Consider the following 14,936-nt stretch of genomic DNA (forward strand, 5'->3'; position numbering starts at 1 on the left):
TCGACTTTTTGAATCCTATAAATTATAATTAAAAAAAAACAATAATAAAATTACATATAATTTATATATTCATACATGCATACCTACATACATATATATTTAACATTTTCAAGAGGTATAATGTAAATAAAAAGTAAATAATAAAGAGATAACAAAATAACAATAATACAAAAATATAAATACTTTATTATGTTTATGCTAATTTGTTATAATTAAATATTATAATATACATTTCAATAATTATATTTATATATTGACTTTTTTATTGACTTTTTATGTTTGTTGCTAATTTGATATTAGAATTAATAAATGAATAAAATAAAAATATATATTTAAGTAAATAAAAAATAATACAATTATAAAATTAGATATATACACACCTTTTTTAAACTTAGTCTCAGTTTAATAATGTTCTCAGGAAATTTGTTACACAATACAACACTGTTTTGTAGTAGGTGTATTTATAAAAATTTCACATTCTCTAGTACTGAATTCCTCCTACGGCACATCTTGAAGGAAGACAGCTAGTGAGTCATGATTTAATTAAAAGTAGGTTTGAAAGATACAGCCCATATTGAATGCCAAGAAATGTTAACTTAAACTGTTAACTTAAAAAAAAAAGTAGCTTGAAGCTCATCAGCTCCAGACAGCTTACATCATAACAACGCTGCTGACATCAACAGCTTACAGTTGCATTGCCGGTTAGTGCTGGTCTAGATGGTGGATCAACACTGGCATGCTGTGCAACAGCTGGTGAGGCTAACCTGCTGTTTAAGTAGACCAGCACCAAAAACACAACATATGCTGGTCTTTTGAGCAGGAAACAGAGTCCTACATCAGCTAATACAAGCACCTGGCTGGATTGACTTGACAGGGGTGTAGTTTCACCTTTGTCTCACCATCAAAACATGTAATTGAGCATATTAATTATGCTGTAATATTTAGAAGGATGTCAGTGTGACATGTTGCAGGATGGAAAGCCGGTTTAGACATTGCATATTTTAAACACAACCTGTCTAATACCATGGGTTTCTCCGTTTATTGTCATTGCTGTCTAGGAGAAGCATTAAAGTAAGACATTTTTCTTTCGTAAAGATCTCGGTATCCTGTTGTGGAACTAAAATTCTTGGGAATTTCTTTCTTTCTTTCTGAAATGTTTTTGTTTAATTTAATATAAATTCAAATTTATGTATTTAGGTAGTAAAAACACAAATCTATTAATTTGGAAATTCTAATTTGTTTTATTTAATCCCGTCTTTTTTATATGTTCATATTTAAAAAGAAATCAAAATATAGTGTAAGATTTTAGTTTTATAATTCTGAATTGCTCTTGATTTTAAAGGCTGAAAACATTTTTGTATTTAATTATTTATTTATTTATTAAAATGTATTTACTTATTTAAAAAAAAAAAATTTTGTTTAATTAAACCTTTATTTTTACCTCATCTATTATTACTTTTTATATGTTCATAATTGGTCATTTTTGTAGCTGGCAAATTAAAATACAGCATGAGATTTCAGAGGCTCTTTAAGAGTCATCATGTTTATTGTCCCAGTATCAGCACTATGTGAAAATTAGATCAGTGTTCTCGCAGAACAGTTACACATCTGTTACACAATACAGCACTGTTCAGTAGTAGGAGGAAAAAGAGCCAGTTTAGTCACTGCACATTTACACAAGCTGTCTACAAGCATGTGTGCAATGTCAGGCCAAGACTTCAGAGGAAAGCCAGAAACTTTGCAAGTACTTTCAAGCAAGTACTACCGATGCATTACAAAGCATCCTTTTGTATACTGTACATACTTCAAGTATGTTTTTAGGGTGGTAACAAACCTCAGTAGTCAACTGGCTGCAAAAGAAGACAGTCTGTTGATTAATGCCGGTTATATTTAGTGCCCTGTATGGCAGGACTAAAACAGTGGTGCATTATTAATTCTGATATTTCCAGATGTACTTGCATAGAGTACTATTCAAATCTAACACATTACTGTCTGCATGCACTAATGTGAGACACTTTAAATCTAGCAATTCACTTTCATTTAAGCAATTAAACAATCGCAGCACTCCTAATGGATTGACTAATAACTTTTCTTTAAAATTCATTTAACCACTTTGACTTTGAATGTCAAAAGCTTTTACAAGCAGCTTTATAAGTTAGATGGGGGCATCTGAGGAAGCCAGTACAGCGCAGCACTAATCACTGGGCAATTTAGAGCTGTCACTCAAACATGTTTCATGATTCAAAAACAGCCATTTCAATTTCACAAAATGTAACTACATTAAAAAACATCCCCACAGGATTAATATTCCCACCGGATAAACACTCCACACGTCTTTCACGTGGACCCATAAAACAAGTAGGCAGATGCAGACCGAGATAAAGATGTGCCGCACTTTCTTCTAAAGCTGGAAATCAAAAGCGAGCCGTCTAACGTTGTATATCACGATACACCTTGATCCTTCACTGGTGAAACACTTGATAGATGTTGATGAGTCAAAGCAAGTCCCTGTGGTCTCATTATACAGCCACTGAAAGCCTCTCCCAGGTTTGATGTTTGATCAGTTGAGCGGCCTTGCATTTGACTGTTTTCTACTTAGACTGGAGAAAACCTGACATTCCCAAGACAGAATTTGTGTTCTGAGCTCCACAACGAGATACAGGCATCTAAGAAAAATCACAAATAAGATGTTTCTGTGAGATTACATGAAATTAAAAAAAGTATATTAAGGTCTATAATCGCACATATATCTTCAGATTTGTAATGTCTGTTCTCAGATTTGCCTACATACCAAAATCTACACTGTAAAAAATGATCATGATTTTAACGGTAAAAAACTGTGAAAATGCTACGGTAAAAACCTGTTACATGGTTAACGGAAAGTTCCTGTAAAATTTACAGGGAAAAACCGTAAACTGACGTTCCCAGAATTCCCTGCGTTCCATTTCAAATTCTGTTTGAATTTGACGTTTTTTCTTTGAAATAACTATGTTTCTTCTTAGTTTTTTCTTATCAGTTATGTTTATTAGGGTTGTATGTTACATCTAATGTTGTTAAATTAATGTTTATAGCATATTTCAGTTTAAGGAGTCTCACCATGATGGTGTTTAGTGCTTGTGTGAATGACACTGTGCACCTTCTATATATTCTATTGTTTAAAAGTTGCTTGTGATGGGCTTTGGCTCATCATGTGACTTTCTCATCATCACCTGCATTTGGTGGATATCAGTGTATTTCAAAGGAACAAATCAGATTTCAGTACTTTAATAGGTTGGTATATTAAGATTATATCAGTTAAAGAAATTATGGTATTTAACTGTAAATTTAAGTTAAAACCGTAAAACCTAAAACGTTGCTACCGTATTTTTTACGGTAGAATTCTGGCAACCACAGCTGCCAGTTTTTTACCGTAAATTTGACCGATTTTTTTTTTTACAGTGTACCATTACTAGTCAAATATTATAATATGAACTCTATCATAATATGAAAAATGTCTTGTCCAATTCTCTCAAGACCATCTTGGTTATAATGTCAACTTTCTGTATATTTTCATTTATTTTTCCCTAGTCTAAGTAGAAAACATTCTATTCTATGCCTTTCTATTAAATTATTGTTTTTTTCAATTCTTATTTATTTATTAAACATGAAAGTTTATTTGATCTATTTTACTTATCTATTATTTATTTGAATATGTTCAAGTTTGGTCATATTTCATTCTTTTCATTATCTTTTGTTTATTCATTTATTTTTCTATTCAGTTGTTTATTTATTTGTCTATTAGACATTCATTTTATATTTACTTGTTATTTATTTATACAGATTTATGTATTGTTTATTTTATATTATTTAGAATTTTGTAATTATTATATTATTATTATTATTTTAGATATGTTCTTGTTTTTTTATATTTCTGTAAACCTGTAAATCAAAATATATATGAGATTGTTGCTTCCTATTCTTTTTCAGTGGTCAATCTGAAAGCAGCGATATACTTAATTTACCAAAACACTTCTGTAACACAGTAGATTGGGGAACACATATTCATTATGAACTAAACGTTTTCCCTCAATAAATTCAACATTTTCTGCTTATAGGTAGTTGTTGTGTATGTTTGGGTATTGGGTAGGGATGTAGAATATGGTCATGCAGAATAAAGCATTAATATGTGATTTACAAGTATTAATAAACAGCCAGTAAACTAGTAATATGCATGCTAATAAGCAACAAGCTAATAGTGAAGAGTTTTCCCTAATCTAAAGTGTACCAAAACTTATAGCTTCGCGAAGAGTCCATCTTAAACTCTTTAAGATGAAGCATTAGTCTGTTTTATTTTTCACATCCATCAACCTTTGATTTGAATATCAGAAGTAAACAGGCAGTGATATTTAACTTCAGTGCAGAATAGCTAATCGCCACTCATTTATTCTTAATTATGTTTGAAATGACCCTGTAATTGGTGCCTCGGGAGCTTGCAGAAGGCACTGTGTCCAGTCGTGCATCTGAGAAGACTTGAATGAGTCTCGACCTGTCTGAATTAAGCTAATAGGAGAACACGCTGTCAGTTCATATTCTCATAACACATGAATAAAATATGGTGACATTTACTGACTTCACCACAAGAAAGGCAAGCGTAGAATAAACAGACACATAGTCACCAGAGCTTGTGGAATAGTGTGTAGAGCTGTGGTAGGACTGAGTGAGTAGTAATCGTGCCTAAGGGGGACTGGCTTATGTTTTGTCATAAAGGTTTGTATTGAGTTTTTGCCTTATAGGAGTTTCTTGGTTCTTGAGGAGCATCTCTGTTCTCATAATCAGTGTTTGGGATTGACGACTGCATTTACTATTAAATTGTCAGGTATATAAAACATCAGACAAACGTGGACTGAATGCTGTATGGACAGGTACCTAAAGTTATTCCCAATTTCTAACTTCTGATTGCCTTCAATAATATTTCTGACAGATAACGCTAGTAAACATCCAGACTTTGTATTGCATCTTTAAAGTAGGACTAATAGTTCACCAAAAAATTAAAATGTTGTCATTATTTAAGCACCATCATGTCTTTCCAAACCTATATAATATTTGGTAACACTTTATTTTGATAGTCCACTTTAGACATTCTACTAACAGTAAGTAACTTTGCAACTACATGTCAACTAGCAGTCATTAGAGCATTAGTAGACTGTCTGTTTAATATCTTCTAACACTTTATTTTTCTGGGTTCACAACATACAATATACTAACTATCAGAAACTTTGCAAGTTTACGTCAACTTATTCTACTAACCCTAAACCTACCCTAACAGTCTACTCTGAGAGTTAGTAGACATGTAGTTGCAATTTAATGAGAATTAATTGACATGTAGCTAAAAAGTTACTTATAGTTAGTAGCATGTCTAAAGTGGACTATCGAAATAAAGTGTAACCTAATATTTTTTTCCCTTTCCATCCGTTTATTTACTTCTATTTATTTATTTTTGGAAGAATGTTAACTTTCTGAGACATTTTTTAAAAATTGTGTTTTTCAGGGAAAGGAAAATCATACAGGTTTTAATTGCAATGAGGCATTTTATTTTTCAGAAAAGAAGTTCGGTTTTAGGTGAATCATCACTTTATGGATTTAAAGATTTTATTTTTGCAATCTATGCTTTTAAAACCTTTGAGGTCTCACTCTTCTTTTTATTCCATGAAGCAAGAGAGGTTGAAAACCCTGACTGACAGGAACACATTGACACTAGTTTCAGTGATTGACAGCAAAGACCATGCTTCTATGATTCCCGTCAATTAGGCTACACTGACAACCAGTTACCATTTGGGGTTCAGTTCAAACAGCACATAACCAAAATCATTCTCAAAATTCAGCTGGGAATCTTGAAAATTAAAGGGAGTCACTCTGATTATATACTTTTTTTAGCTGACGCTTTTATCCAAAGCGACTTACAATTGCTATATATGTCAGAGGTCGCACTCCTCTGGAGCAACTAGGGGTTAAGTGTCTTGCTCAGGGACACATTGGTGTCTCACAGTGGATTCGAACCCGGGTCTCTCACACCAAAGGCATGTATCTTATCCACTGTGCCACCACCACCCATACATATACTTTTGTTGTCAATCCTTTTTTTAAAGCAGAGTGCGTATGAACAGACTCCAAAACTGATTCAGGACTGAGTGCCACCAATTACGATAACTAATGGCAAAGATGTAGTTTTAAAAATAGTTCTAAATTTAAAAGAATAGAGTCCACAACTATAATGATTTTTTTATTTCAGCTGATGAACGATAAAAACATAGACCTAGTCAGGTTAGATGCCATATTGAATTTAACACGGGTGAAAACGAGGCTGTGAGGGATAGATTTGTTCTGTTCAAAAAATCCTAGATCACATACTCTTCACAACTCATAAGTTTCAACGCTGTTTTATGTAGTTTTTGTCTATTAGAAGTTTTATTTCCTCTTCTTCTTCTGGAAAGACAGCTTCTTTTGTAAGCTGAACAATACCGTGGTTTGGTATGGATGCTAGTTATCCTTCTTTGTTTTCTTTAACCATTAATTTGCAATCGACTGCAGTGGATTTTAGTTTTCAGTGTGTTTAAGTGTGCAATTTAAAGAGAAAAGGAAAAATGAAAGCGGATGGTTCAAGCAGAGATAACTGAACTTTGTTTCCTCATGCAGAGAGACCAACTGGCCTGCGCTAGGGATTGTTGGAGATTTGATAAAACTCTGGGGATAATTCACGAGCCAGTTAAAACATGGCAGTTAAAACCCTGACATCTTTCCCACAGAGGTTTGTGGTTTAATTTGTTGTTTTCTCTCTGAAGTCTGTCTTCTCTCAGCATGCTAAGTGATTATTTGTTTATGCACCAGATTGGGTTTTGACGATGGCATACAGTAGCTACTTTGTTTCACAACTGTGATGCTCACGTTCAGGTCGTCCTGATTGTTTTCATATTTGAGGGAAGCGGGAAATTTCCTGACCCCGACCAGGGTGTAGATCATTCTGCTTATCCAAAGAAAACGCGTATCCTCTTTGCAAATTGCAACTGCAATTACAGCGGAAGAGATAACCAATCTGAGCTTCTATAAATCCTGACGTTTGCATGTTAGAGGGCCACAGGAAAAGTGTTTAAGCCCATGGGGATTTCCACTTAATGCAACGGGAACTCCACTGCCATGTTGCTGACTTCCGCGTAACCGAAAAGAGCAAGACGGCAAAAGACGCCCACAGTTTCGAAACGCTGTTATTTATAGCATCTCAACTCCACGAGGATTAAGGTTGGATATTTAATTAAAGTTCAGTGCCTTGCTGCTTCCCTCTGAGTCAGATGGCTAGTAAGAAACTACTAGTAAGTTTCACAAATAATTACAAAGAAATGCAATTATTATTGAATTTAATGTGGAATTTTGAAGTAGAAAGACTCAAATGTGACCCTGGACCACAAAACCAGTCATAAGGGTAAATGTTTCGAAATTGAGATTTATGCATCATCTGAAAGCTGAATAAATAAGCTTTCCATTGATGCATGGACAATATTTGGCCGAGATACAATTATTTGAATATCTGTAATCTGAAGGTGCAACAAAATCTTAAATATTGAGAAAATTGCCTTTAAACCTGTCCAAATGCAGTCCTTAGCAATGCATATTACTAATCAAAAATTATTACATAATATCTTCATGGAACATGATATTTAATATCCTAATGATTTTTGGCATAAAAGAAAAACCGATCATTTTGACACATACGGTCTATTTTTGGCTATTTGCTACTAATATACCCGTGCTACTTATGACTGATTTTGTGGTCCAGGGTCACAAATAGTATTTTCTTGTGTAACATACTCCATTAATCCTTATTTTACGTATTTATTTACTAATTTTTACAGTATATGGTTCAATGTGGAGTCACACATTCCCCAAATAAAAAAAATGCTTTTTAAACAGTATCCTTTTTGGGTGAAGAATCAAAGCACAGAATAGTTTAACTCTGCAGGGAAGCCTTGAAAGCACACAATGCTAATGTTTTCTGTAAAATTTCAATATTATAGTCTAAAACCTCTTAATCTTTGTGTTTAACTTGTCAGTCATTGCTACTGGTTGGGAAGGTTTCTAAAAAGAAATGTATTCAGACACATGAAAGGATGGGGATGTTTTAAATCACGTGTAAATGGCAGGTTAACGGTGACTGATGGGAACCTTTCATTATAAAGATCGCTTTGATCTGTTGGTTTTTGTGCACCCTTGTACATGAAACATTTGCATTTATGTTCAGTCAGCAGATGACACATCAAACAAACATAAGAGGAAAATGGCAAAGCATTATGAGAAGTGGATCTGCACAAAGGGAAAAAATGTTAATGATTACAGAACACAAAAATTCTAATTGGCAAATATTACTATATTTATAGCTTTTGTGAACCTTGATGGACATACAGTATTTGTATGCTTTTATGATTACATGTTCCTAGTGCATCATAAATGATGTTTGTCTATGTGACAACTTTCCCCATTTAGTGTGGCAACATGTCCTGGTCCTTTATTGATTGATTGATTGTAGTCGAGGTTTATACCAAAGTAACCTACATGTATATATTGGTACACTGTAATGGAGACAAAGAAAGGAAGCATTAACATTGTTTAAACTTACACTACATTTGAGAGCAAGGACAGATGCTGCAAAATAAATGCATAATGACATTTTAACAAAAGCAATCCGTTAAAGCAAATGGGAACAGGAGATTAGAAAAATATGCATGCTATTGCATAACTGTCATTCGTGAAAATGAATTGCAAGAGGTGCAGTTTTTAGTCTGTGAACAAATGCTTGTTTTCCTCTGTGAAACACTGTCAGAGATAACTCTGTGTGCAACTGCTGGAAAAGAATGTGTTCTAATTGAACTCAGGCTTTTAAAGGAGTGACTTCATGATATACACATGACATTTGCTCATATACGGTAATACAGTATAAACCTTGTCCTGCATAATTAAGAATAGTTGCATATGTAATTGAACTCCTGGTGTGAGACTCCAAGTTGATGGCGACGCAGAATAATCCAGTATCCCTATAGCCTCAAATGCTTCCCATCTGCGTTCATTTTACCTCTCGCAGCCAGCTTATACAAGCGCACGAAAACTCATTTACAAAGGAATGTAGTAAATTAATGCTTTAAGCGATTACAATTTCAAATGAATTAACCGGTGACCAACAGGAAGCAACAGTGACAATATTGTTGTGGCAGGCATATTACAGTTATTTAGTGTATTTGTGTGTGAGAGGAATGGCTGGAGGCGAAAGGGGATGTTGTTACCAGTCTGAAGATAATGAGAAGTAAACAGTTTTGACATATTTGTGTAAAATGTCAAATATAATCAGAAATCTGTGGCATCTCTGCTCAATTAAACACTGCAGATCACTGACTTAATCAGAATTTAATCATGAATGTAATAAATGTAAAATTAAATGAGGATTATCAAAAAATTCATAAATCCAAGGCACTCGAGTAGTGTGAAAAAAGTTTTGATATTTGTTTCTAAGTCAGAAATGCATTTATCTTGAATGTACTATAGCAGTCCTATCGTCAAATGCATCCAGTATAATGCAACAAATAACCACACACTGTACAGTATTATTCTGTTGTTACTGTCTATACTAAAAGCTTCCATGAACACAGATGTAGTTCCCTAAGTAAGAGCACTTGCACCCTCTAAACATAAAATAAGCATCTGGCATTGTTCGCCCTCTCTCTCAGTATTGATCAGTCCTTTTCTCCAAGTGATGCTAATGGATTTTCTTGCTTTTTAAGTCTGCTTAATGGCAACCTCCATTCACAGAGCTCCATCTCGGGGTAAATCAGGGCCATTTCTCATGCTGAAGCGTCTATTATTCTGGAAGTTTGGGTGATATGAAATATACAATCAGCGATGAAGAGTCAAAAAAATGATCTGGATTATGGCACACACATACTTCTGTTTGGTGACCTTGGAAACTTGCAAATAGGGGCATGTTTATTAAGTTATTAAAAAGTCTCTTTTTTCTTCTCCTACTGGCTATGAATCTGAAACACCCTGTTCCATTCAGCTCTTGTGTTCCTTGAGTGCTCCAGCTTTAATGTCAGATGTCATGTTGATAAGACTTATCTCTAAAGTGCTTCTGTCGGTGGCTGTTGCTCCAGTCACATTCTGGATGCTATTTTCCTTTGCAATTATTAAATTAAAGCAGATATGACTGGTGTTGTGGTGTGGTTGAACAGTTCGCATCACTTCTTTGGCTGGAGGCAATTGTGTACTAAACAACTTCAGACAAAATTTACCATTGTAGATTTGAGCCTCGACTTCGGCATTAGTAAAATGAAAATAAAATGCACGCATTTACATGCAATAATGCATTATTGGGTAATTAATTAAGTATTTCTGTAACTCCATATAGATATTGCTACAAAAAGTGATTTCAATCCAGGGATGCACCTAAATATACCATTACCACATCTTTTTCTCACCTCTTCCAGTGTAGAATTTTTGACATGTCATTTCCTATGACTTATGGGTCAGATTCGTAAATCCTTTGGCAAATTTGTTTGATGTCTGCCTTTTCATGCACAAAAAGCTGCATCATTGGTGTTGACTCTGCAGAGACGCTCACACACACACACACACACACACATCTATTACCAAGGTGACTCTGTGCTTTAGGGGCTTGTATCTGTGTCCACTGAGCAGTAATGAAGGCCATAACTCCAAATTACCCCCAAAGGTCATCTGTCTGGCAGGCGGTTGGAGTTCTGCAGTGTTGCGTTCACAGACAAAAGCTCTTCTCCATGTCCACTGATCAATAATGAGTCAATTCTGTCACAATGTCTGAACCATTCAGCGTGTTAAGAACATATTATTGCTTTTCACACTTGAAATATTTCGTCCTGGGTCACTCAGCAGCACCTGAGACACCTATGAAAGGGAGAGAGCATTATTGTGACAGACAGTATCAAATGCTGAGCTGAGGTGGAGTAATGGGAGAATGGAAGGATTACCTGAGTCACCAGAAAGTAACAGGTCATTAACAACCTTCACTAAAGCAGTTTCAGTACTGTGATGTGAACGGAAACCAGATTGAAATATGTCAAACTGTTCATTGAGAGCTAGAAAGAACCAAAACCCACAAAGACACTGGCCAAACAAATAAATATAGTAAACAAAAGGATAAAAACGACAGATCTTTATTTTTAGCTATTTTTATTTTACACACATACTTATTACATTTCAAATTTGCACCTAACATACCTCACATACCGAATTGTCTATTTTGTATATTGTGTTTGTGCTATTTGACACATTGTCCATTTTTGTATATTTGCACATTATTTTATTTTAATTTTTATTATCTGTGTCCTGTCCTTTCGCGGTCATTCTGTCGCACTGTGGAGCTACTGTCACTAAAACAAATTCCTCGTATGTGCAAACATACCTGGCAATAAAACTCATTCTGATTCTGATATCTCTCCCGCTCTCTCTCCCTCACAGACGCACGCACTAAAAAAAAAAGAGTGTTAAATGTGACACAATATAACCCTGGATTTATTTTACAAGGGTTAATGACGCAGGATTAATACATTTTTCAAGTGTGAAAAAAAGTGTCATTGACTGGTAAGAATAAAACGTTCCCTTCTCCACTCCAACTGATGTGTTTTCCGTCGATTTCTGACATTTTCCCCTCAAACGCTGAAACACTGTTTACACAAACTCCGTCCGGTATTACCGTGATGATCAAACGTGGTTGTGGCTAGAAGGGATACAGCTAAAACCGGAAGTTATATAAAAAAAAAAAAAAAAAGTTTTCTTGTGTTTTATTAATGTCTACACCTACCCCAACCCTAAACCTACCCCTTACAATAATGCAAAAATAGTAATTGTTGTACAGTGTGACAAAAATTACACTGTTGATGTGCACATGCCCAGTAGATGAAGCTGTATAATAGCCTTAACCGTCCATCATGAATATGTCGCAGCAAAAGGTTGCTAATTAGCTAACATTTTCACACTGTACAAGTTAGCTATTGTAGTGGTTTCATAACCACTAAACATTGGTAAAAGTGGTGCTACCCCGCTTCTAAATTCGAAGTGTAAACGTTCCGGGTTAAAAGCGGGGTTTAGAACGACGATAACCCTTTTCAGACTGCACTTAGCCTGGCCGATAAACCAGTGCTGGGCACAGAGTATGTTTTATTAAAGGTGACACTTCATGAATATTAATAAAACTATGAGGATGTGATTTTGGCAGAATCAAAGTTAGAGAGAAATGGGATTGGAGGAAAGACAGATAAAATGAAGGATGATGTATTACACAGTGCCAGCGTCCATTCACTGCCAGGCACAGAGAGAGGCCGGACCGCTCCACCCTCCCATTTATCCCGATTAAAATCCCTCCACCTTCCCTGTCTTTTTATCTGTCACCTCTGTTCATAGCACTAGGCTCAGAATGCTAATGCGATCCGTATTTGGAATGCTGATGTAATCCATATGTTATCTGTTGAAACATTGCAGCGTTGTTATTAAGTAATGCCGTGTAAGCAGTGTGTCTTTGCTCGAGTCTTCGGGGGCCTCAATAAATCCGCCCCACTGAATCAGCTCTATTACATTTGGTATTTATGAAGTCAATCTTATATCTGGAGAAACTGCCGTTCATTTTCTCCATAGGCATCTTCTTTAGTAACTTCTTCAGTAGCCAGGTTTTAGAGGAATTACTGCATTACAAACTCTGTTTTAAAGCAAAAAAAGTTTATGAAAACTTGAGAGAAAGGTCCAAGGTAAACGACTATGTATTATGAGTAAGTACTTATATACCACGGTCTGTCTGAATAGCCTGCTTGATTCTGATTGACTGAAAGTGGATAGGTGTGTTCAAACCATTGAATGTTTAATCAGTCAGTTTCATCACCGTTCTATATTAATGCATTTCCTTCGTTGTAGCACACACACACATTCAGAGAAACATTCAGGAGCAATGAGGGATTTTTTTTTTTTAAATGAACACTTGCAGCTTCATTTTTAGTTGAAAGAGATATAGTCTTAGTCTTAAAGGGATTTATGTATTCTACTAAATGCAATCTTACCTCACTACTTCATACCTTCATACTTTAAAACATGCAGAATGCTCGATCTAACAAACTGTAACTGATGAAAATAACCACTTATTTTACATTCAAAGGTTAGTATCATACCGAAATACTTCTAGCTGAACTGAACTTTTACATTTTTACTAATAGTAATACCCACTTAACATATTTGAAAGGCATTAACATTCTTAATTGAAATTATTAGATTCGTTTACACATGGTAAATCTATGGCTACTGTAGTGGTAACCATGGTAAATTTGAGGTTACTGCAGTTCTATTACAAAAACTATAGTTGACCAATGGTCACTGTGATTTATTTTCATTTGGGACTGCCAGTGACAGGCTGGCCTTTTTATTCTATTTTTTATTTAATTCCATTTGAACTTTTAAGGTTCAATTTAAATAAATGTAATTGCATAGTTGTCATTAATACTTCAAAAACTGGTAGGTCATCCAGTACTTTTTACTTGAATTTATCTGAATTCGGACATACTACACTCTTTACATAATGTTTTTTGCATACTATATATTATGAAAGTAGGCATATTCAGACGGAGCAAGAATCGCTCTTTTCAGCAAACATGCCATTTTTCAACAATTAAGGGTTATTATAGATCATGCTTTATTGACAAATGTCAGCCTCATTTCCGTGCCACAATTAACACCATGCTATACGGTAAAACTATTTTATTTAAAAGAGATGTTTGTGTCTAGTGAGCATGGCAGCAGTAATTCATCAAATGATGGAGGAAGAATATTCTGAATATAAGATAACAAGGGTGACGAGAAGAGCAGAGTGTACTAGAACAGAGGAAGTTTTTCCTGGTATTGGCGTACATAATCTGCTTTGCAATTATGCTGCTGATGATCTTGAAATGCATGTTAAATTTATTGGCAGCACTGGCTGCGTAATTATGCTGCCAACATATGATGTCCTAAAATGCTGTCTAGTCTCGACAGGCAGCTCTCTAGTTTTTGGACATTATAAAAAGTTGTCGGCACTGGTGTTGTATAAAATCATCAGTTGGCTTTTGACAGTTTCTGTCATGCACTACACAAAGACAAAAGAAACCCCAGGCCTCATTCCTATACAAAAGGATGACAGCGACAACCTAGAAAAAAACTGGCACCTCTGTCAATATAATTAGCATAAGGTGCTCCATGACACATTCAACACTGTCTTTAGAAGACACATGACGCTGTAAAGTGATGGTTCTGCCATCATGTCATTCCTATTAAATGTGGATAATTAACTGAAGTCCATGTTTGTTGCTCAGCCTGCCATTAGTTCATTAACCTCACACTATATTTGGAATATAGTTCAGCAGAGATTGACACTTATAGCTGAGCTCTGCAGCCCTAATTGCATTTCCAGCAGTGGCAAATAACTCCCCTGTCCTCGGAGAGCGTTTTACAAAGAACCAGAGGGACAAGATTAAGACTCTGTCTTTATAGTTTCTCCATGTAATTCACTTGTTTAGGTTGGGGAACGAGTTTTGTTTATTTGTAGTAAAGAACAATTCTCTTGCACATCTATGACAAATCAGCACAAGCCTTCTATATTCACCCTCCAGCTATAAACGTTGCATGATGTAAACAGGCTTGTGAGGATATAATAAAGCAATAAGCCACAAGAGAACATGTGTTACTATGATTTCACCATGGTTAAGGGTTGTCGTTAGGCACCATGTGAAGCAGAGCACCCCCTTAACTAGTACAATCACAGGCCCCTCACGACCCACCCAGAAATAGCAATAAATAATTCATTAAGTGTCTTGACCAAGTGATTTAGTTCATTATCATACTGTAACTATGATCTGTTTACGCTTTCC

This window comes from Barbus barbus, assembly GCF_936440315.1.
Source record: "Barbus barbus genome assembly, chromosome: 20".
NCBI lineage: Eukaryota > Metazoa > Chordata > Actinopteri > Cypriniformes > Cyprinidae > Barbus > Barbus barbus.